Source organism: Protopterus annectens, chromosome 2.part0 (assembly GCF_019279795.1).
Source record: "Protopterus annectens isolate FY-2018-M chromosome 2.part0, PAN1.0, whole genome shotgun sequence".
In the NCBI taxonomy this organism is placed as follows: domain Eukaryota; kingdom Metazoa; phylum Chordata; order Ceratodontiformes; family Protopteridae; genus Protopterus; species Protopterus annectens.
Genome location: NC_056728.1, coordinates 231,009,104 through 231,032,617, shown reverse-complemented (window position 1 = coordinate 231,032,617; position 23,514 = coordinate 231,009,104). Strand labels below are relative to the sequence as shown.

The 23,514-nt window shown below is 47.0% G+C and overlaps 1 protein-coding gene and 1 non-coding gene across 2 annotated transcripts in view; one reads left to right on the top strand and one right to left on the bottom strand.

The window, feature by feature from the left end:
- The window catches only part of LOC122793033 (cyclin-dependent kinase 2-like), a 956,998-nt gene that overhangs the window by 441,162 nt on the left and 492,322 nt on the right, over positions 1-23,514 (bottom strand). The gene's annotated exons all lie outside the window — the stretch shown is intronic.
- LOC122793804 lies at positions 17,030-17,191 on the top strand. The gene has a single exon (XR_006363543.1). It is a non-coding gene; the product is annotated as a U1 spliceosomal RNA (small nuclear RNA).

The window sequence follows — 23,514 nt, the reverse complement described above, 5'->3', positions numbered from 1 at the left end:
GCAATCGCTGAAGCTGCTGCCCTACTCGAACCTTCGCCGCGTAAGAGATCAGCCTCATGGACGAGTTCACAATGGATGTAAGGGTATTAAGTTGCGCTGTCACTTTCTCTGAGACAGCAGCATCTGTAGTACCCTGGAGGGTATCTCCCAACTCTTTGACTAGATCCCTCTGTAGTCATGTAAAGTGGGTCAAATAGTTCAGGGATCGCATGGAAAAAGCCGCTGAACTAAAAATGCGCTTCCCATACCTGTCCATAGTCCTAGAATCTTTATTAGGGGATGGACAGATGAGGAAGATTCCGACATCTCCTTTTTCGTGGCCGCTGCCACCACCATAGCGTCCACTGGAACTCCTTTTGTTAAGTAAGTCTTGTCCTGGGGTGCAGTGATATACTTACTGGGTTTCCTTGGGACTGGTTCCACTGTGTCAGGAGCCTCCCGCCCTTGAGCAATAAGTTCCATTAATTCGTCGAAGGGCGGAGTGACCCAGGAGGAAGAAGGGCGAGCACCGAATGCCTTCAGCAAAACTGACTCATCCTCAGAAGGGGGGAGGGACTGCCAGTCACCTCTCTGTTTCAGGATCTCCAATATGTCCGAAAAAGAGACATCTTCTGAAGGTGACTTAGGGGACCCTTCTGACTCATCTAAGTCAGTATCGGATGTCAAGGATTCTTGTGGAGAATCCAAGTGTCTCCTCTTACACAATCTTTTCCTAGGGACTTCTTCGTGGGGAGCATCCGAAGAAGCCTCCGAGGAAGAGGAGGCACCCTCCAGGGGTGGCTGAGACACTGGTGCTCGACGCTTGGATGTGGCCGTGGGTGCAGAGGAGGATAATGGCCCTTTATGGGGAGGAGAGGCTGCTTCCACTGATGTGGTTGTCTGGGTAGACAACACCTTCCTCATTAGGTCGAAAGCCCCCGGGTCCCGAATCGAAGAATCTCCCGGCTCCGAAGAAATGGGAAGAATCCCCGAAACAGGCACCGAAGGCATCGACCCCGAGGACGGAGCCGAATCGATCCGCGCCGAGGCCCCGAGGGGAAGAGTCGGAACAGCGTCGGTTCGACTCTCGCCCCGGAACCAAGGACAGATCGTCGGCTCCGAGACTCCGGTACGGGTCCGGAGTCGAGGTGAGAGGAACAGACCGAGAAAAAGACGGTTCTGGACCCGAGGGCTCCACAATCAGAAGATCAACCTCTTCCGGCTCCAAAGACTGGACAGGTCTCGGAGGAGGAATGGATGGAGACAATGGGAGGCCTTCAAGTTTCGACACCAACTGGGTGGAAACTGAAATAAGTTTGGACAGGGCTGAATGCTCCAATAACTTCTGCACCACACGATCCACATCGACATCGGAGAGCTTGGAAGAAGAACGGGTCGAAGGAACCGAAGACGGAGCCGACCTCAATAAAGTCGATGGAGGAGCTCCATCACCGGTTCCAAGACTCGAGGCTCAGGAACCGACACCAGTTGAACACTCAGCCCCGAAGTCTGTGGAACCGGTGATCTAACTTTACCCGAAGAGCTCGGAGCCGATGACTTGGGCTCCGACGTCTTCGATTCCTTCGAGGATTTTGATGCCTGGTCTGAAGCATCCAGAGCCTCCTGAAAGGAAGGTTTTAATAATCCTCTGTCCATGAGTTTCCTGCGCCTATCTGTCATGACCCTCCCACTAAAAGAGTGACAGATTGAACAGTCCTCTTGTAAGTGGAGAGGGCCAAGACAGTAGACACAGGAACTATGGTTGTCAGTAACTGACATTTTTTGGCCACACTGACAACGCTTAAAGCCTGATTTAACTTTATCAGACATTTTACAGGAAAGATAAAAGTCAAGTCCAGTATAAGAGTCAAATCCGGTGGAAAAAAGTCAAATCCGATTTAAATGTCAAGTCCGGTTGTCAAATTTAAGTAGGGTTGGTAGGCCCCGAAAAACTCTAACCAGTTAATAAACTTAACGGTACCGAGAAAATCTACCTACTCACATACACATACACTCAGTATATCAAAAGTTACTATTAGAACAAATTTTCTTTAAAATATAACAAAAATAAAGTTATATCTTATCTCAAGATGCTCGAGCTAGCCCCCAGCGATGCGAACGCAGCAGCGGCAAACTAGATCTGAGGTAAAGGCAGAGGGGGATTGTGGGTATTAGATTGTCTCGAGCTTCCTCTCGATGCAGAGCTTGCAAGCGGCCGACACGGAGCCGAGGATCGGCTCCGAACCCATGTGTAAGAACAAACGGCGAGATTGAACACTATCACATTGTGTATATGTGTGGGGGGCACATCTTTGGCTTCTAAGCTGCATAATATTTAAAGGAAAGCATATAACTGTTTAATTGATTTAATTGTTTAATTAAATGAAAATGAAATAATGCTGAGATGGAATATAAATAGCTTCTTGGAACTTTTGAAGGTATTCCATTGAAGGCCTGTGAGGCTGAGGTAACAGAATGTATTGAATAAAAAAAGAAAATAGGCAGCTACAACATTGCTCTGTGTTTTTTTTTTTTTGTTTGAGGCCAATATGGAGCAATGAGAATCATCTTGCTTCCCAAGGATTTTGCTTTCTGAATGACTTTTGATACGAGGGGAAATGGGGGAAAGGCATAAATAAGTCCAAAGGGCCAATTGTGAACAAGTGCGTTTCTCAGTGTCTCCTCCAGAGGGGGGATTAGGGCAAAGTAGCTGCTGCATTTGGTGTTCATAGGAGTGGCAAAAAGATCGCAGCACAGCTGGCCTCATTTGCAGAAGATCTATTCCACTATGTTCTGATTTAGAGACCATTCATGAGGCATCAATAATGCCCTGCTGAGCTTGTCAGCTATCACACTGGACTTCCCCGGGATGTGCGTTGCTACTAGAAAGCGTTGGGAAGAGATTGCCCACTGCCAAACCCTCAGCGCCTCTCGACAAAGTGGGTATGATCTGGTTCCTCCCTGTTTTTTTATATACCATACCACTGACATATTGTCTGACTGAATTGCAATCGTCCCTAGAGGAAGAGAGTTGTGGAGTGCAGAACACTGATGTGTAAATGGGCCTCATGTTCTTGCCATATGCCTTGGACTGTCTTTCCCAGGTAATACTCCACCCTATCTGGGAAGCATCCATGGTCACAGTAGCAATAGGTTAATGTGGAATGAATGGTCTCCCAATGGTTAACTCATTGTATTGGATCCACCAATGGAGATCCTTCTTGCAAGATTCTGTTATTATGATTAGATGAGACAGAAGGAGCTCCTGAAGTGACCACTGGGAGAATGGTAACCACTGTAGAATTTTCATAAACATTCTGGCTAAGGTTGTTTGAGATTTGCAATTCTGTCGGTGGGAAGGCGAGCCACCATTGAAACAGTGTCTATTTCTGTGCCTATAAAGGTAATATGGTGACAGGGCAACAAGGCAGATTTGTTTATTGTAATGCCTAGCTGAGCAAAAATTTGTAGGGTCATGTCTCTGGCCTGTTGAAGTAGATGCTTGGTGGTGGCAGTTAGCAGCCAGTCATCCAGGGACGGAAATACTCGGAATCCAAGATGTCTCAAGTGAGCCATTACTATTGCCATGCATTTGATGAACACTCTGGGGGCTATAGTGAGACCAAAGGGCAGAGCATGAAACCGATAGTGACTGTCTCCCAGCTGGAAGTGTAAGTGACTCCTCGATCCTCTGTCCATTTTTATGTCCATTACACATCTTGGAGGTCTATCGAGCACATCCAATTGTCTTTCCCTAAAAAGGGAAATATCGACTGCAGTGTCACCATTCGGAATTTGGACTTCATGACTGATTTGTTTAGTTTGCTGAGATCCAATATGGGCCTCCAGTTCCCTGTTCTTTTTGGTACTAAAAAGAATCTCAAGTAAGTTCTGAATCCTATTTGGTCTGCGCAGACAGTCTGGATGACTCTTGTTTAGCAACTTTTGGATTTCTATGGTAGCTTCATTCCTGAGATTGGGTGGAACATCCGGGATTGCTCTGGTTCGAGGAGGTGGGTAAGAAAAGGGTATGAAGTATCCTCTGGATATTATGTTTTGTACCCACTTGTCTTTTGTGGTGTTTTGCCAGGCTTCTGGGTACAAAGATAAACGTCCCCCGACTGGCCCAAGAGTAGCACAGTCGGGCCTCCTTGCAGGAGCACTGATAGGGACGTTTGCAAAAGGAATCACGGTCACCCTGGTTTTGCGGGCCCCCTCTGCCTCTAGGACGGTGTCTACCATTATTTCCTCCCCCTCTGCCCCTGGGGAAGAAATCACCTCGTGCATCTGGGATTTCTTGAATCACATCTTACCGCCTTTATGCCCTTTTATGGTAAGGTCTTGAAGGGATGGAAAAACGTACTCCAATGGCAGAAAGAGTTTTCCCTCCCTGCTCATGTCTGGTGAGTGTATCCTTAACTTTTGGTCCAAAAAGTGAGGAACTGTCAAAAGGGGCATTAGTGAAGGTAGACTTAAAGGGTTCCGCAAAGTTACACAACTGCATCCAGGAGCGTCTCCTAAGGGAAACTCCTGAACCCGCTGGCCTACTTGCTCCATCTGCTGCGTATGATATCAGTCTCATGGAGGAATTCACTATGGGGTTTAAGGTGGATAACTGAGTGGTAACCTTTTCTGGTACCCCGCAGTTGAAGTACCTTGTAGCGTATCTCCTAATTCCTTCAGGCGATCTCTCTGAAGCCTTGTAAAATGGGTAAGACAATTCAACGATCTAAGGGTAAAAGCCACTGAAGAAAAAACACACTTCCCATATCTGTCCATCATTCGAGACTCTTGGTTCGGCGGAAGGACAGATGAGGATGTCTCTGCAAGCTCCCTCTTGGTGGCTGCTGCCACCACCATAGCATCTACTGACACACCTTTCATCAAGAAATCTTTTTCCTTTGGGGCTGACAAAAACTTGTTTGGCCTTCTAGGGACTGGTTCCATCGTGTCAGGTGATTCTCATGCTTTTTGACTGACCACATCCATAAGCTCGTCGAAAGGTGGAGACACCCAAGAGGCTGAAGGCTGAGATCAGACTCCTCATCAGAAGGGGTGATCGTAGTCCAGCCGCCTCTCTGTTTTAGGATCTCAAGGATATCTATAAAGGAGATATCTTCAGAGGATGACCGTGGGGACCCTTCTGATTCCTTGAGGTCAGTGTCGGAGGTGACAGACTCAACAGGGGAGTCTACATGCTTCATGCATGTTTTCTTCTGAGGGGGTGCCTCAGAAAGGTATTCTGGGGAGGTTTCGGAAGATTGGGGATCACCCAAAGGGTGCTCCTAAGGGTGCGGATCTCTGCTGTCCTGTGGATAGGGTGGTGCCAAGACAGAAGCCGGTGCTTTTAGGGGAAGAACATCAGTATCTTTGCGCAGAGCTGTAGATTTGGCCAGCACGCTTCTCATCAGCTCGAAGGCCGACTTCCCAGTTCCGAGGACACCACCGGTTCTGAAGAAGCAGAGGTACCCCCTCGGTTCCAGGGAGATCGGTTCTGAAGTCAATGTAGGAGCTGAGCTCAGTCAAGCAGACAAACCGAGAGGTAGACTCGGAACCGAAGAGGCTTGGGTCAGAGTATCTCCCTCAGGGCCGACCAGTGAACTTTGGCTCCTAGACATTATGGATGGCACCGAGAGTGTCGCAGCAGATACAGGTTCTGGTAAGGCCTCAAGGGGTGCTGGAGCCGAAGGTTCTCCTGCAAGCAGTAATGGATATTCTGGCTCTGCTAGACTGCTATGGCTCGGAGGAGGAAAAGTAGTGGATGTAAAAGGTTTGGACAGCTCTGAAACCAGCTGGCCAGGAGCCAAGAGCAAATTTGCCAGCCCTGGCACCTTCAAAAGTCTGTGCACCATCCTCTCCACATCTTCATCCTATAGGCTCCTAGAGGACCTGGAGGAAAGGGTTGGAGAGTGAGATCTTTGAAAAATAGGTGATCTCAGTGTAGGGGAGACTGTTGGAATATCTGTTGACCAGCTCCAAGCTGAAGAATCCTTTTTCGGCTGTGAAGTTCTTGGGGCCGATATAGGCATGTCAATAGTAATAACCTCAGTCAGCTCCGAAAACAGTGGACCCAATGAGCTAAAAGTCTTAATAGTTTTTGGTATTTTCTCAGGAGGTCCAGATTTCGCAGAGAACAGTGGAGATGGCCTTTTAACAGTCTTTTCTTTCCGACTAGAGGGAGACTTAGTAGATTGTGAGGAGGAAGAACAACTACCTAAAGCTTCCTCAAAAATGAAGTTATGTCTTACCATAACGTTCCATCTGTGTGTTGATCTGCATTCATTTATTACTGATGGGTTATCGGTTTCATCCTCGGAACCGAGCCGGCCTTATACCAAACTCGCATCAGCCAAAAACCCTCGGGCCAAGATCCTACACAGAATGCTCTGCTCCCTGTTATCTCAGATCTCGAGTTTGCAAGTTGACAGACAAAAGTAGAGGCTACCTCTGGTCATAACAGACCAACAATGAAAGAGTATATGACATCAACCAGGAAACTCCAGAGGGGGATGGAGGGTGGGGAGTAATGAATGAATGAAGCACAACAACACAGATGGAACGTTATGGTAAGGCATAACTTCTTTATCTGATGTTGTTAATCTTCGTTCATTCCTTACTGATGGGACAGTCTCTCCAGCTACCTGTATCCCTGGGTGGCCCTCATAGGACATTCCTGAGCACCATGGAGCCAAAAGAAGCTCTACCTTTGGAGGCCAAATCCAATTTATAATGAAGGCTAAAAGTATGAGGTTTGGCCCAAGTCGCAGCTGAGCAAATACCATTGAGGGAAGCCCTAGCATGGAAAGCTGCTGAAGTTGCCATAGACCTTGTAGAATGTGCCTTCACCCTGTGAGGCAAGGTGATATTGTTCTTGTTGTAGATAAAGGTGATGCAATTTTTCAACCATGACGCCAATGTAACTATTAAGACAGGATGATCTATAGTCTTGGTCCAGAAAAGGCCAAAAATAGTTGGTCTGATTTACGGGTAGATTTTGTTCTGTCCAGATAAAATCGTATTTGCCTATTAACATCCAGGGAGTGCAGGCAATACTTTCCCTTGTTAGAATGATTAGGAAAAAATACTGGGAGGTCAACAGAAATGTTAAAAGACTGCTCTGACACCACTTTTTGTAAAAAGGAAGAATTAGATCTCAGTGATACTCTATCCTTATGGAAAATAAGGTAGGGATGTTTGATGCATAAGGCTTGAAGTTCTGACAAACGTCTGGCTGATGTGACTGCAACCAGAAACAAAGTTTTCCAAGAGAGGTACTTTAAATCACATGAAGACGCAGGTTCAAAGGGGGGGGGGGGCTTTTAGGGCTTGTAGAACCAAGGCCAAATCCCATGGTTGTGCCCTTCAAGAAAGTCTTACAGAGTCTATGTGACATGAGTGAAGAATCCTCGAAACCAATGTGAAAATTTGAAATGGCGGCTAAATGAACATGAATAGTAGAGGCCGATACCCCAGATTGGAAAAGATGCGACAGGTAATCTAAACCCACAGAAACTGGAGCTGACAAGGGGTCTAATTGTTTATTTGCTGCCCATAATGAAAACCTTTTCCATATACTGAGATAGATTAGTCTGGTGGGTGATTTATGAGATGCGATAAGAATATTGCGCACTGGGGACGAGAGGTTATCTCACCTGGCAATCATAGGAAGTGGAGAAACCAAGCTGTCAGTTTCAGGATTGTTAGACTGGGGTGAGTCAGACCCTGCAGAGGGGAGATCAACGTTGGGGATGGATTGAGGATCCATGGTCGATCTAGCAGGTGAGGTCAGAGGAAGGGGAACAAAACTCGTCGAGGCCAATATGGAGCAAAGAGGATCACTTTGCTTTTCAACTGCTGTGCTTTCTTCAGAAATTGGGAGATGAGGGGGAGAGGAGGGTAAGCATAAAGTAGACCCGAGGGCCAAGCGTGGACTAGAGCATCTCTCGGTGACTGTCCCAGAGGGGGGATCAGGGCAAAATAGTTGATGCACTTGTAGTTGGTTGGGGAGGCTAATAGGTCGCAGCATTGCTGGCTCCAGCGGTTGAAAATTCTTGCTGCTATCACAGGGTTGAGGGACCACTCATGAGGTTGCAGAATGCACCTGCTCAACTTGTCCACTATCACGTCGCAGCTCCCGGGAATGCGCATTGCAATTAGAAAGCGGTTAGAAGCTATCGCCCATTGCCATATTCCCAATGCCTCTCGGCATACCGGATAAGATCTGGTGCCCCCTTGCTTGTTGATGTACCAGACCCCACTGACATGTTGTCTGAGTGGATTGCAATAGTCCCTGATGGAAGGATGGAATGGAATGTTTGCAACACTAGTAGCACCACCCTCAGTTCTAGGACATTGATATGCAAAATGACGTCTGTCTCCGGCCAGGTGCCTTGGACTGAGTTTCCCTGACATAGCCCACCCCACCCCATTAGGGAGGTGTCTGTGGTCACCGCGGTTTTCGGCTGATGGGGGCTGAAGGGACGAGAGCATTGTTGGGGGTTTCAAGACGTCCACCAGAGCAAATCTTGCTTGCATCTCTGAGTTACACTTATCCGAAAGGACAAAGGGTGTTGTAGAGATTACCAATGAGTCAAGAGCAACCACTGGAGAAGTCTCATATGGAATCTGGCCAGAGGAACAATGGTGATCAAGGTTGCCATTGACCCTAAGAGTTGGAGTATGGACCGAGCAGAAGATTTTTGTTGACAAAGCAGCGGCTGAACCTGTTGTCTTATTCTGCCTGTCTGTGATCCGGAAGAGATGCTGTGCAATTCCTTGTGTCCAACAGTACCCAGATTAATTCTAAAGACTGTGCTGGGGTCATGTTGGACTTCTCCCAGTTTAGAGTAATTCCCAGGTGTTGTGCTGTGAGAAGAGTGTAGTCAAGGGCTTCTTCCTGTAGACGCTTGGTGGGGGCGGTGAGGAGCCAGTCATCTAGGTATGGAAATTCCTGGAATCCTTGAAGTCGCAGGTGAGTGATGACTACTGCCATGAATTTGGTGAACACTCTGGAGGCTGTAGAGAGACCGAAGGGCAGTGCTCGAAATTGGTAGTGACTGGCTCCTATGTGGACGCGGAGGTATCTTCTTGAGCGCTTGTCCATTTCTATATGGTAATACACATCTTGAAGATTTACAGGGCACATCCAATCTTCTTTCAGAAGAGGAAGGATAGACTGAACCATGACCATCCGGAATCTTTCTGTTTTTACAAATTTGTTCAGTGTGCTGAGATCCAGAATCTGTCTCCAGTCCCCTGTCTTTTTTGGCACCAAAAAGAACCTTGAGCAAAAACTGGATCCTATCTGGTCTGGGGGGACCATTTGGATGACTCTGTTTTTGTAGCAGCTTTCAGATTTCATGTGCTGCTTCCCTTTGACTGGGTGGAACGTCGAGTAAATCTCTGGATGAGGTTGTACAGAGATGGAAGGGGATGCGATAGCCTCTGGGTATTATCCGTTGTACCCAAGAATCGATGGTTATGTTTCGCCAGGCAGTAGAGTACAAGGAAAAACAACCCAAACTGCTTCCAGAGGTGAGCAGTAGGGCAACGCTTCAGGAGCGCTGATAGGATTGCCCAGAGAAAGAATCTCTGGAACCCCAGTTTTGTGGATCTCCTCTGCCCCAAAAGGGGCGTCTTCCATTGGAGTTTACCCCTCTGCCTCTACGGGAGACCTCGGCACGTGCGTCATGGAAAGAGCCATGTGATTTTCTGTGCCACATCTTCCTGCTGCTCTGATTTCTAGAGTAGAATAGTTGAGGAGTGGAGTGTTTGATACCAATGCCAGATAGGGTCTTGCCATCTTGTTTGCATCATGCCTGCGTATCTTTAACTTTAGGGCCAAACAAAGAAGCGGCCTCGATGGGGGCATTCATAAAGGAAGCCTTAAAGGAATCCGCAAAGGCACATCGAGACATGATGTCTTGTGACTATACCTGTGCCTACCGCTCCTTCCGTTGCATATGAAATAAGACACATGGAAGAATTGGATATGGATTCTAGGGTTGCTATCTGAGAAGCTATGTTGTCACAGACATCATCTGAAACAGCTCCTGCCAAGGTTTCAGAGATTTGGTTGATAAGATCCCTCTGGAGCCTTGTAAAGTGTGCCAAGTAGTTCAAGGACCTTACGGCAAAGGTCGATGAAGCAAAACACACTTCCCAAGTCTGTCTATTGCCTGGGACTCCTTGTTGGGTGGATGAACAGTCTGTCTCTCTTCCGCCAAGTCTTTCTTGGTTGCAGTTGCCACCACCATGGCATCTACTGGAAGACCTTTTGACCAATGGGGATACTCAGCTGGGCAGATAAGATCTTGTCAGGCCTCCGCAGTATAGCTTCCAGGGTGTCAGGAGCCTTCCATGCATGCTGGACGATGAGCTGGATAAGCTCATCTGGCGGTGGGGTAACCCAGGAGGTAGGGGGCTGAGCATGAAAGGTCTGCAAGAATACAGATTCCTCTGAGGAATAATTGGAGGACTTCCAGTCACCCCTCTGCCTTAAGATCTCAAGGATGCCACCAAAGGACACCTCATCAGAGGATGATTGTAGGGACCCTTTCCCTTCATCAAAGTCCGTATCTTCAGTCAAAGACTCCTCAGTGGAGGGTATGTGCTTCCTCTTGCACAAAACCTTGTGAGGTACTTCCTCAGTGGGGAGTTCTGTAGCTTTAGACAGTTGAGAGAGACCCCTGGCCACAAGCAACTGGTCGACAAGCCGCAACACATATTGTTCAGAGAGGCTCCTCGTTGACCTCATACAGAAACCGAAGGCAATTCTGGCCTTTCTAGAAAAGGGCTATATTGGCTACCAACAAATGGATCCAAAGAAGGAGAGTACTTGGTCCTTACTATTGAGTGGTGCAGAGCCCAGAACTGAGGGTGTCTGCACTGAGGAGAATGGTGTTGAGGTAGTCTGTGCCAACGAAGACAGCGCCATAGAAGTCGAAGGTGTCTGCACACCATAAAGGCAAGTGTCTGCACAGAGTATGGCGCCGTCGAGGAAGGTGTCTGCACAGGTAGTAATGATGGTGCTGAAAAGGACTGCACCAAGGAGCATGTCGGTGCTGAAGGTGTCTGCACCGTAGAGGACACTATCATTAAACTCGGGGCTGAAGGAGATTGCACCAATGGTGCCGAAGGAGACTGTACCTGCAGAGACGGTACCGGTAAAGGCTGCGATGAAACTGTCAGAGCCGTAAGTGTCTGCATCGGGAACTCTGGTGCCGGTGGCGATAAAGAGGACATAGCTGGAGCAAGAATCAACTGGAGTGGTGCCGAGCCTGGAGCCGAAAGGGTCACAGGTGGCAGCGCCAGACTGGAAATTTTTACCTTCTTATGAGTTGACTCCCTGCGATCACCAGAGGGAGATGAAGTGAGCGACCTCGAGGAGGAAGGAAGAAGAATGCCTTTTACGGGGTTTAGCAGGAGGGGGTGAGCCCTCTGACCCAGAGATAGCCTCACAGAAGAGAGTTTTAAGGAGGCCTTTCATGATTAACTTGTTCTTTCTTTCACTGAGCATGCTGGTCGAAAAATTTCTACAAATCCCACACGGGGGATCCACTGAAAGGTGGGAGACATTCAAGCAATAGACCCATAAATCATGGCCATCTGAAAGCGGTACCTTACGGCCGCAATCCTTACACTGTTTGAAACCAACATTACTTTTCTTGTCCAACATAATGATGTGGAGAAGAACGACATTACCAAAGAGTTAAGAAAGCTACCCAGAAGGGTAAGAAGAGAGAAAAGAAGGATTTGCAACGATGGTAATGAAGAATTACCTCAAAAGTAAGAAAAAGGGTAATAAAGGGTAAGAAACTATAGGGAGAGAGTCTTAAAGATATGATAGGAGTATAGAAATAGTAACTGATTGAAAACTTTTAAAACACTATCAATATAGAAACTTTCAAAAAATTATTCACTTAGCTGAGAGAGAGTGGGTTGACACGGCTGTACAGCAATGTGGCAAACGAGATCCAAGGTAACAGGGAGCAGAGCATTCTGTGTAGGATCTTGGCTCAAGGGTTTTTGGCTGAAGCGAGCTTGGTATAAGGCCGGCTCGGTTCCAAGGACAGAACCGATAACCCATCAGTAAGGAATGAATGAAGATTAACAACATCAGATGGATGGTTTCAGGAGACCTTTCAAAATCAATTTGTTTTTCCTTTCTTGAAGGACTCTTTTTACATTTCTTAAAACCCGAAGGTTTATGATCCTTCTCTATAGACTCCTTAGACATAATTTCACACAGGAAACAAAAGCAGAAATGCACTGGAAAGGTACAAAAAGGAATTAGTTAGGTCCTCTAACTAAAATGGACCCTAACTACTGGGAGGAGAAGAAATAACACACACACTAAAAGAGAAGTAAATGCCAAAGAGAGGACTAGGTCCTCTAACTTAAACAGGCCTAGCCCTGCCAAGAAATAGGAAAATAACACACCACTAGAAAAAACCCTGTAATAAATGACGGGCAAATAGGTTTATCTAAAGGGAAAAAACACACCACACTATAATAAGAAAAGGCAAGATCAATAGAGGACTGGGTCCTCAAACTTAACTTTTAACTAAGTTACCTAAGCCTAGGCAAACACACACACAGGCAGAAAGCTAATACCAAGAAAATGGACTAAACTATGGTAAGTCCTGCAATGTAAATATACACTATCCAAGCTAATAAAGAGCTGACAAAGGGCTCAACAAGAGGAAAACAGCAAATTCTAGAAGGAAATATTCTAAAACTGCCACTATGGGATACCAACAAAACACAGGCCTGCAGAAAAAACATCGCCCAAACAGCTGACAAAACAGCGGCAACTATATCCTAAGATTAACGATTTATCTAAAGGAAGTATTCTAATTGTTCTATCTATGAAAAAACAAGCTTTATATGTAAAAATACAGTAGAAAAGGTTTAATTTAGCCACAGCTAAGAAGAGCACTTCTGAACTCGTACAGTGGCAAACGAGATCTGGGGGTTGATACCACTGCATGATGGGATACCTACCTTGCCACAAGCCAACATAGAGATTGAGCTCCTGTAAACAGCAGAGTCGGAGCCGAGGATCGGCTCCGAACCCACATGCAAGAATGAAGGTGAGATAGGACAACATAACATCCCTATCTAGGAGTGAACAAGACAGGATATCATTATCTGCCATAGGGATATACATTTCTATTCCTCAAAGGACTTTTTCATGAAACCAAAGAGAGATGGTAGGAAGATGTGGTTCAGTTAGTCACAAAGCTCATCCTAGAACTCTATGGGGACAAATTCCCCTTTGCAGTGTGGAATCTCCAATGGTAGACAATGCCCCTGTGGCAGCAGAGGCCTGCAAAATTACAGCACCACAGATCCCTCCTCTTTGAAGCCCTACCAGCGCTTTTGAAAAGTTGCCAGACTGCTGTAGTCTGAGGCAGTCAGGGGAGGCGCTTATCACTGCACCCTAAAACCAGGACAGCAGTCACCAAAGACAGTTGGGTGCACAGGACCATATCAAGAGTTTATTACATACCCTTTTCTCTTCAGCCTCCTAATCAATATATAAACTTCCCAACATTCCACCCAGTCATATGAACGCAACAGCTACAGGAATAGAAACACTGCTAGCCAAAAGTGTCATCCAAATGGTCCCTCTAGACCAGCAAGGACACGGAACTTACTAGACGTTCATTTGTTGCCAAAGAAAAAATATGGACCCGAGACCTATCTTGGATCTCAGCAAGTTGAACCAGTATATCAAACACACAAAGTTTTTAATGGCTATGATTCAATTCATTGCACCTCTGTTGTGCATGGATGATTGGATGTGCTCAACATATTTTCAGGATGTGTACTATATCACGTCAAAACAGACATGCGATCCAAGAGATTTCTATGTTTCCGTCTGGTAGGCAGTCATTACTAGTTCAGTGTCTTGCCCTTTGGCCTCATCACAACATTCAGGGTGTTTACCAAGTGCATGACAGTGGTTGCAGCTTGTTTGAGCCTGCTAGGATTCCGGGTGTTTCCAAATCTTGACGACGGGCTCATCCCTGCTCCCACCAAGCCACTAGTGATTCCAGCCAGGGACTATTTGCTCCAGCTTTTTTTTCAACTGGGCATCACAGTGAACTATGCCAAGTCTCACCTCTCCTCCTTTCAAGTCATGGAGTTTATTGGTGCTCACCTGAATATGGTGACCCAAATCACAAACTTACTGCAGACAAGAAAAATCACTTTACAGACTCATGTATCCCACATCCACTGTCTTCCTTCTGTCAGCAAGACTGGTATTACAACTGCTAGGGTCTATGGCTGCTTCCATAACTCTAGTGCCCCTAGCAAGGTAATATAAGAGTATACTGCAGTGGATACTTGCAGTGCAATGGTCAGTAACATGATAGCAGCTGTCTACTCGGATACAGATTACAAAGATTTGCAAGGGAACACACAGCTTGGTGGATTACCACAGAAAAAGTTTCTTAGAGCCACCCTTTTATTCTTCCACCACCCACAGCTACAGTGACTACAGGAAACTCCCAGCTGGGGAGGGGGCATTACTTGGGAAGGACAGTACAAGGCACTTGATCTCAACTGGAGGTCAATCTTCACATCAATGTTCTGGAAATGAGAGCAGTCCTGTTAGCACTGCAGGTGTTTCAGGATGCTCTCCCACCAGGCATGACTGCCATCCAGATGAACACTATGGAGTAGTCTGGTACATCAACAAGCGGGGAGAACCATATCCTACCCCCTAAGTCCAGTGGCTATGAGGGTTTGGCAGTGAGCAATCTCTTCTGGCCACTTTCTTTTGACATAGTCTATCCCAGGGAAGTCCAACATGCCAGCAAACAAACTGATCAGGTCCATCTTACTCCTTTGCAAGTGGTCTCAACACCATGGGGGCGGTAATGATTTTCCAGCAATGGGCCCAGCCATGTTAAGAGCTCAATGCTTCCCCTCTCAACTCCAAGTGCAAAAGGTATTTGCTCTGATCCCCCAGATGGGGAGTCACCAAGAGGCTGTCTAACTCACAAATGTCCCCCTGGGTTCCTAATTACATTTTCTCCTACTCCTCTAATCCCCAAATTCCTGTAGAAAAAGTCTCACCGGTAGTGCAAAATAATCCTCATTGTCCCATTCTGGCATTGACAAGTATGGTTTCTCTTTCTGTGGCTTCATCTAGTGCACCTTTCTTGGGTGTACAATCCAACCCAGGATCTCCTCTCTCATCCATCATGGATAACTCACCCGGACATTCAGACTCTCAAATACAACTAGGAAGGTGTATAAGTGCAAGTGGAAGAGATTCTCTCTTTGGGCTGTCCAGGGGAAATTAGACCCAGTTTCACCACCTATTCCAGCTCTTCTAGACTTTCTTGCTTCTGTTTTTAAAAGTAGAGCTAGTTATTCTACAATAAAGTTACAACTTGCAGCCATCTTGAATTTTCAAGAAAGACATAACCATTTGTCCCTGATATCTAGATTATACAAAGCCTTTCTCAAAGGTACCTTCTTACTCTACCCCCTATTAAAGATTCTACTCGTCCATGGGGTTCAACTATAATTCAAGCCCTGACTCAGCCCCCCCCCCCGCCCCTTGAGTCAGCAGCCAAGGTGGATTTAAAGTTTTTTGTCTTTTAAAATTGCTTTCCTGCTTGCAATCACATTGGTGAAATAGACAGCAGAACTCCAGGCTTTCTCTTCTAAGCCACCATACCCAATCGTTCACTGTCTCTCCATATTAATCATTTCTTTATAACTAAGGTGGCTTCAGAAACAGCTATAAATCAGTACATCAACCTTCCTCTTTTCTTTCCAAATTTTTCCAACAAAGAAGAATGCATGCTGCACCTTTTGGATGTTCATAGACAGCTTAGATTCTATCTCCAGAGAACAAAAGATTTTTCTTTCCTTTTCCAAAGTCAAGCTGGGTAAATGAGTTTCAAAGTTGACGTTAGCCAAATGGTTCACTGATGCCACTGCTTTTGTCTATAAGAACAATGTATTAACACTTCCTAAATCTCCTAAAACTCATTCCACTAGATCCATGGCCACATCATTTGCTTTCAGGACCAGAGCTTCCACAGATGACATTTGTGCAGCTGCGAGTTGGTCTAACACTTGTACCTTCATTGCTCCCAACAAAATGGATGCTCCGTCTAGAAATAGGGCAGTGTTTGGCTCTGCTGTACTATGGAATACCCTTCATTGAGGACCACCCTGGAGTTTCTCAAGCTGGGGACTCTGACCCATCGGTTGAAGAACAGACGAAAATGACAACATCACATAAAAAAAGTTACATACTCACCATAACGATGCATCTGTATTTGTTTTTTTGTCCTTCCTCAACCTCCCACCCTCCAATCCCTTTGCTAGTTGGAGGTTTTTAATTTCATATCCTCTTAGATTGACATGAGGTGTGTCATACTGCCTGCCTGGTAATGAGCTCCAGTCCTTTACTCTTCCTTTCCTTCTTTCTTTGCAGACTGAATGGGATCTTATTTGTAATAATAATGTATTACTTACTACTGTGCTACACACAATGATATAGGCTGAAGAAAGGGCAAACTCGATCTGTAGTAATTCAAACTAAACAGGAGGGTTATGGGTAAGGGGAGGAGCTCGGGCTAAGAAAGCAAGTCTTTAGAAGTGGCAGAAGTCGAATCTGAGGTTGGCTCCAAGACCCATCAGTCCAAGAAGGAAGAACACAGACAACGCAGATGTATCATTATGGTGATACATAACTTTTATTTATTCACCATTACTCATTTTGTTGTTTAATAATGCTATCTTTATGAGTTAAAGACTCATGGGCATAACTACTGACTTCAAAGGAGACAAGTCAAAACCTATTGCAAAATTGACACGGGCAAAGCATTATTAGATATTACTGCAGACGTCAAACAATACTCTGACTTTTTGCTGTTGCCCCAATAAAGACACATAGATGATATTTGTGTTCAAAGATAGGTTTCCTACTAACCACCTACACCGTTGCAAAAACAACTCTCTACCCAGGAAATGAGATTTACAACAATGGAGCTGTTTGTTCTCTGCAATAAAAGGCATACCTACTTGGCAAGGCAAGCATCATGCTCAAAAAGATGGTTTCCAAGGGTGAGACTTTTCTATTATACTTCAGATGGTGACCCCTGTAATTTTTTTCAATTATCAAAAACTCAACTACAAAATGTATGCTTATAACTGACAGAATTTGCACCGTCTCCTGAACTTAAACTCACAATACTTTTTCTAGCATGCCTATATTACAGTTCAGTGACAGCATTCCTTGGGTGGCGAGTTATTTTTGGAATGGTGCATGTGGTTAGTAAGAAACCTGTGTTTGAATGCAAATAATGGCTGTGTATCCTTATGGGGTAACAAGAAAAAAATCTGAGGAAAATCGGAGTCTGCAGTAATATCCCATAATGCTTTACCCACATAAAATTTGTCTCCCTTCTGACAGAAGGCAGAATGAGAAGTTATGTACCTACCATAACGTTCCATGTTAGCTGTCTTCTTCTCGCCTTCTTTCTTGCTGGATGGGTTCGGAGCCGATCCTCACTCCGACTCGGCCAATACTAAAGCTCGAGAGCTAATTCCACCGGCTCGAGGCTCCCCTATATCCCACAATGCTAGGCGGTAACTACTCAGATCTCGTTTGATAGCTAAAACCAAGCAGTTCTAGTCTCCATAGTATGGAGAAGAGAGAAAAAGAACCCACCTCTATATAAACATGTATGTAAGCTACCACAAACATAAAAGGGAGAATAGAGGTAGTAGAACATGTGGGAAGGAAGCCCCAATGGAAGATCCCAAAAATTCCTATCGGTCTGTCCAGGCTGGGGGGAAGGAGGGTGGGACGCAAGAAAGAAGGTGAGAAGACAACTAACATGGAACGTTATGGTAGGTACATAACTTCTCAATGTTAAGTTGTCAATCTCGCCTTCATTCTTGCTGGATGGGACCGCGTCCCTAGCACCTTACCCCGGGTGGCTTATTGGAACAGACTCTTGAGAACAGTGGAACCAAAGTTGGCACAGTTTCTGGGGGCCATATCCAATTTGTAATGCGAGATAAAGGTATGAAGAGAAGCCCATGTGGTTGCTGCACAAATGGAATCTATTGGTAGCCTGTCCTGAAAAGCTACAGATGTAGCTAATGCCCTGGTTGAATGAGCTCTAGGTATTGAAGGCAGTTTTTGATGTCTGATTTCATAGATGAAGGTAATTATAGAGGTAAGCCATCTTGAAAGGGACACTTTAGAAACTGGAAGGCCCAATTTCCCTTCCACATAAGACAGGAAGAGCTGGTCAGATTTCCTGTTTAGTCCTGTCTAAATAATATCGAAGTTGGCGCTGAACATCTAGAAAATGTAACTTTTGTTCCGATCTGTTGGAATAATCAGGGAAGAAGACAGGGAGATCGATAGTCTGGTTTAGATTTGCCTCAGAGGAAACCTTAGGCAAGAAGGATGGATTAGTCCGGAGGGACACCCTGTCTTTATGGAAAACTAAGTAAGGACGACGACTGCAAAGAGCATGAAGTTCAGATACCCTTCTAGCTGATGTTATGGCTACTAGAAAAAGTGTTTTCCATGAGAGCAACTTAAGAGGGCATGAAGCCGCAGGTTCGAAGGGGGGGGAGAATCAAGGACGCTAGGACCAAATTCAAGTCCCACTGAGGTGGGGGATCTTTGATTGGGGGCTTGAGCAAAAAGACACCTCTTAGAAAGGTTAGATATAGCAGCTAGTTGTACTCTAATGGTAGATGAGGAAGAGCCTAAATGAAAAAGCTCTGCAAGGAAGTCCAAGATAGACTGGATAGGTGCAGTGAAGGGGTCTACATTTGTTGATGCTGCCCAAAAGGAAAAACGTTTCCACTTACTATTTGTAAATCCTTCTGGTAGAAGACTTGTGAGAGGCTATCAGGATGTTACGGACCGAATGAGAAATTAAGGGAAGCCTGGCTAGGGTAGGAATCGGAGAAACCACGCTGTGAGGTTGAGAGATTGGAGGGAGTGGTGCAGCTGGCCCAACTGGTGGGTCAAAAGATCTGGCACTGGGTCCAGATGCCAAGGCTGCTCCAAGAGGTAATGATGCAGGAACGGAAACCATATATGTCGAGGCCAGTAAGGGGCAATGAGGATCATAGTGACTCTCGAGGCGATAGCTTTCTGAATTAATTGAGAGATCAGTGGAAAAGGGGGGAAAGCATACAGAAGTCCCCAGGGCCAATCGTGGACTAGAGCGTCTCTGGTGGGTTGGCCTGGTAGAGGGAAGAGGGTGAAGAAATCGTGATACTTGCTGTTTCGGGGAGTAGCAAAAAGATCGCAGCAAGGCCGGCCCCATCTTCGAAAGATTTCTTCCAGCACTGATTTTTTTAGAGACCACTCGTGAGGCATGAGAATAGCCCTGCTCAACTTGTCCGCAATCACGTTGGACTTCCCGGGAATGTGCGTTGCTATCAGAAACCACTGAGAAGAAATCGCCCACTGCCAAAGTCTGAGTGCCTCTCGACATAAGGGACAGGACTTGGTTCCGCCCTGTTTGTTGATGTACCACACTACGGACATGTTGTCCATCTGAATTGCAATAGTCCCTGTGGGAAGAGAGTCCTGAAGGGCTTGCAACGCTAAAAGCACTGCTCTCATCTCTAAGACATTTATGTGCAAGTGGCACTCGAAAGATTGCCACGTGCCCTGGACTGTCCTGCCCTGATAATGCCCCCCCCACACCCGATCAGGGAGGCGTCCATTGTCACCGTGGCGATTGGGGGAGGAGGGATGAAGGGTCTGCCCTGAAGAACTTGAGGTGATGTCATCCACCAAGACAGGTTATTCTTGCATGATTGGGTTAGCAGAATGATGTGAGACATCGGGGAGCTGTTGGAAGGACCACTGAGAAAACAGCATCCACTGGCGGATCCGCATGTTAAAACGAGCTAAGGGGAGAAGTGTAATGGTAGCCGCCATGAGTCCTAATACCTTCAAGACTACCCTGGCTTTGATCTTGTTGCATTGAAGCAGGAGGTAAACGTGTTTGTGGATATCTGATACTCTTTGCTCTGTCAGTCTGGCAGAAAGATGAACTGTGTCTAAGGTCGCGCCTATAAAGGTAATAGATTGACAAGGCAGATTTTTTGAAATTTACTGAAATGCCTACAGCTTGGCAAGTTTGAATGGTGAAGTCTCTGGATAGAAGAAGTTGACGCCTGGTGGTGGCGGTAAGGAGCCAGTCGTCCAAATATGGAAACACCTGGAATCCTTGAGGTCTCAAGTGAGCCGCGACCACTGCCATACATTTGGTGAACACTCGGGGGGCTGTAGTGAGACCAAAGGGCAGGGCTCTGAACTGGTAGTGACTGGCTCCCAGCCTGAAGCGGAGAAACCTCCTGGAGCATCTGTGCATTTTGATATGGTAGTACGCATCCTGAAGGTCTATCGAGCACATCCAATTGTCCTGACCCAAGAAGGGTAGAATGGACTGTAGCGTGACCATCCGGAATTTTGTTTTCTTCACATACTTGTTTAGCTTGCGGAGATCCAGTATTGGTCTCCAGTCCCCTGTTTTTTTTGGTACCAAAAAGAATTTGGAGTAGATTCCAGATCCTTTCTGGTCTGCTGGGACTGGCTGGATAGATCTTTTTGACAGCAGCTTTGATATTTCTAACGCTGCTTGTTCCCTTAGACTGGGTGGAATGTCTGGAAGGGATCCTTTGGGTTGGGGTGGGATGTGAATAAAGGGGATTTTGTAACCCTCGGATATGATCGACTGTACCCATTTGTCTTGAGTGAGGGAAAGCCAGGCTTCTGGGTACAGTGATAATCTTCCCCCGACTGTCTCCGAAGGTGGACAGCAGGGCAGCTCCTCAGGGATGCTGAAAGGGTTTATCAGAGAAAGTCTCTCTGCTACCCTGGTTTTGCGGACCACCTCTGCCCCTAGGGCGGCGTCTATTGTTGTTCCCCCCCTGCCTCTAGAGGGGAATCGGCTTTTTGCATCAGATGAGACTCCTTGTGGTTTGAGGAACCACATCCCCCCCCCTCTGACCTTTGGGATAAGGTCTGAAAGGGGTAGAAAAACGGACTCCCACGGCAGAGAGAGTCTTACCTTCCTGCTCGCACCTAGTCAATGTATCCTTCACCTGAGGTCCAAACAACGTTGAGCCATCAAAGGGGAATTGGTGAAGGACACCTTGAAAGGGTCCGCAAAATTGCAAAGCCGCATCCAGGCGTGGCGATGTAAAGCTACACCTGCGCCTGCGGCCCTACTCGCCCCATCGGCTGCATATGAGATAAGCCGCATGGAGGAGTTGACAATCTAATTCAGGGTTGCCAACTGGGAGTTCATTTTGTCTTGGAACCCCTCAGCTGTTGGATCCTGCATAGCATCACCCATATCCTTGAGTAAATCCCTCTGGAGACAGGTGAAGTGACACAAGTAGTTCAGCGACCGCATGGCAAAGGTCGCTGAGGAAAACTTCCGCTTACCGTACCTGTCCATGGTCCTAGACTCCTTATTAGGAGGATGTACAGGTACCGAAGGATCGGCTAAATCCTTCTTAGTGGCTGCGGCCACCACCATGGCATCAACAGAGACACCTTTAGATAAGAACTGTTTCTCTTTCGGGGCAGTAATAAATTTTGACGGCCTCCTTGGGGTAGATTCCACCGAATCAGGGGCCGTCCAAGCCTTCCTTGCCACCACTTCCATGAGGGGGTCAAAGGGAGGAGACACCCAGGAGGTGGAGGGGCGAGAGCCAAATGCCTCAAGGTAGACCGACTTGTCCTCTGAAGGGTTAAGGGCGGGCCAGTTCCCCCTCTGTTTACGGATTTCAAGGATGTCAGCAAAAGAGACATCCTCAGAGGGGGACCGAGGGGAACCTTCAGATTCCTCCAAGTCGGTGTCTGAGGTGATAGACTCAGGGGAGTCAATGTGCTTCCTCTTGCACTGTCTCTTCCGAGGGGGTTCCCCTGCCGGATCAGGAGAAGCCTCGGAAGAAGAGGATATTCCCAATGGGGAAACCTGAGGGGCTGGCTCTCTACGGTCTGGTACGAGGGGGTGGGTAGAAACCACCGCAGGCACTGAAGAGGGAGGAGCTGACGGAGCCGACCGTGGGATAGACACAGGGTCTGGCACGCTCTGCAATGACCTCGAAGGCACCCCAATCAGCCAAGGCCGAAGGTCCCCGCTCCGAGACAAGGACCCCCCCGGCACCGACAGGGACGGCTCCGAGGCCAATGTCAGAGCCGAACTCACCAGCGCTGACGCTCCGAGAGGGAGAACAGGGTCGGACAAGGGTCCGATGCCACTCGCCCCCTCGGAGCAGACGAGGGAAGCCCGGCGCCGAGATCCCTCCAAAGAGGAAATCGGAGCAGATGACTGAGCCGAAAGGGAGGGTATCGGCTCCGACGAGCCCCGGCTCCGAACTCAAAGGAGTCGGAGGAGGAACAGAAGCAGGGATGGGAATAGCCGCTGACTGTTGAGTAGGGCTATGCAGCATTTGGGCCAGTGCCTCGGACTTGAGAAGTCTACTCACCACCCTTTGTAAGTCATGGTCGGACAGCCTGGAGGACAGAGAGGAATGGGACCTATGGCTCCGCTCCGACAGAAGAGGGGATCCCGGGGCCGAGTGGATGGAGCCGATGGAAGGGGACCTCGACCTCTTCTTAGAAGGTGGCTCAGATAAAACTATCGAAGCAGACTGAGTCTTAGCACCCTCGGCTCCGGTCGGAGCCGAGGTAACGGTTTGAGTCTTGGAAACATCGACTCCATCCGGAGCCGATGTCGAAGCAGCCTTAATGCTCCCAGCGGACGGCTCTGAAGCTGGAGCCGACGGCCTGGAAGTCTTTGAAGGCTTCCCTGACGCAGACTGGGTCGAGGGGCCTTCAGGCTTTAATAAGCCTCGAAGAATAAGTTTATTTTTGCGTTCCTGCAGGACTCTCGGGCTGAATGCATGGCAAACAGCACAGGAGTCCTGCAGGTGCAAAGGTCCCAGGCAATAAACACAAGAAGTGTGACTGTCTGTCAGAGATATTTTCTGACAGCACGAGTCACACGTCTTGAAGCCTGAGACCTTGGAGTCTTTCGACATCCCAGAAAAAGTGACTGTATACAAAAAAGACACAGACACAACACGCAGACACACCCTTTAACCAAAAAGAAAAACCCAATCACACTGAATGACAAAGGGAAAAAGGGGAGTGGGCCAAAGGCCTAGAACTTAAAAAGGGAATAAAAACGAGGGAAGACCCAATTTAAACTAAAAGGATACCCTGTACTATAAACTTGACTAAATAAAAAGGATAGGGGTAGATATTTGAATTTTTAACTAGAAAAAACTCACTAACCTGCCAGAGCCGGTAGAAGAAAGCACCTCCCAGCTAAGCGGCAAACGAGATCTGGGTAGTTACCGCCTAGCATTGTGGGATATAGGGGAGCCTCGAGCCGGTGGAATTAGCTCTCTTGCTTTAGTAGTGGCCAAGTCGGAGCAGAGGATCGGCTCCGAACCCATCCAGCAAGAATGAAGGCGAGATTGACAACTTAACATACT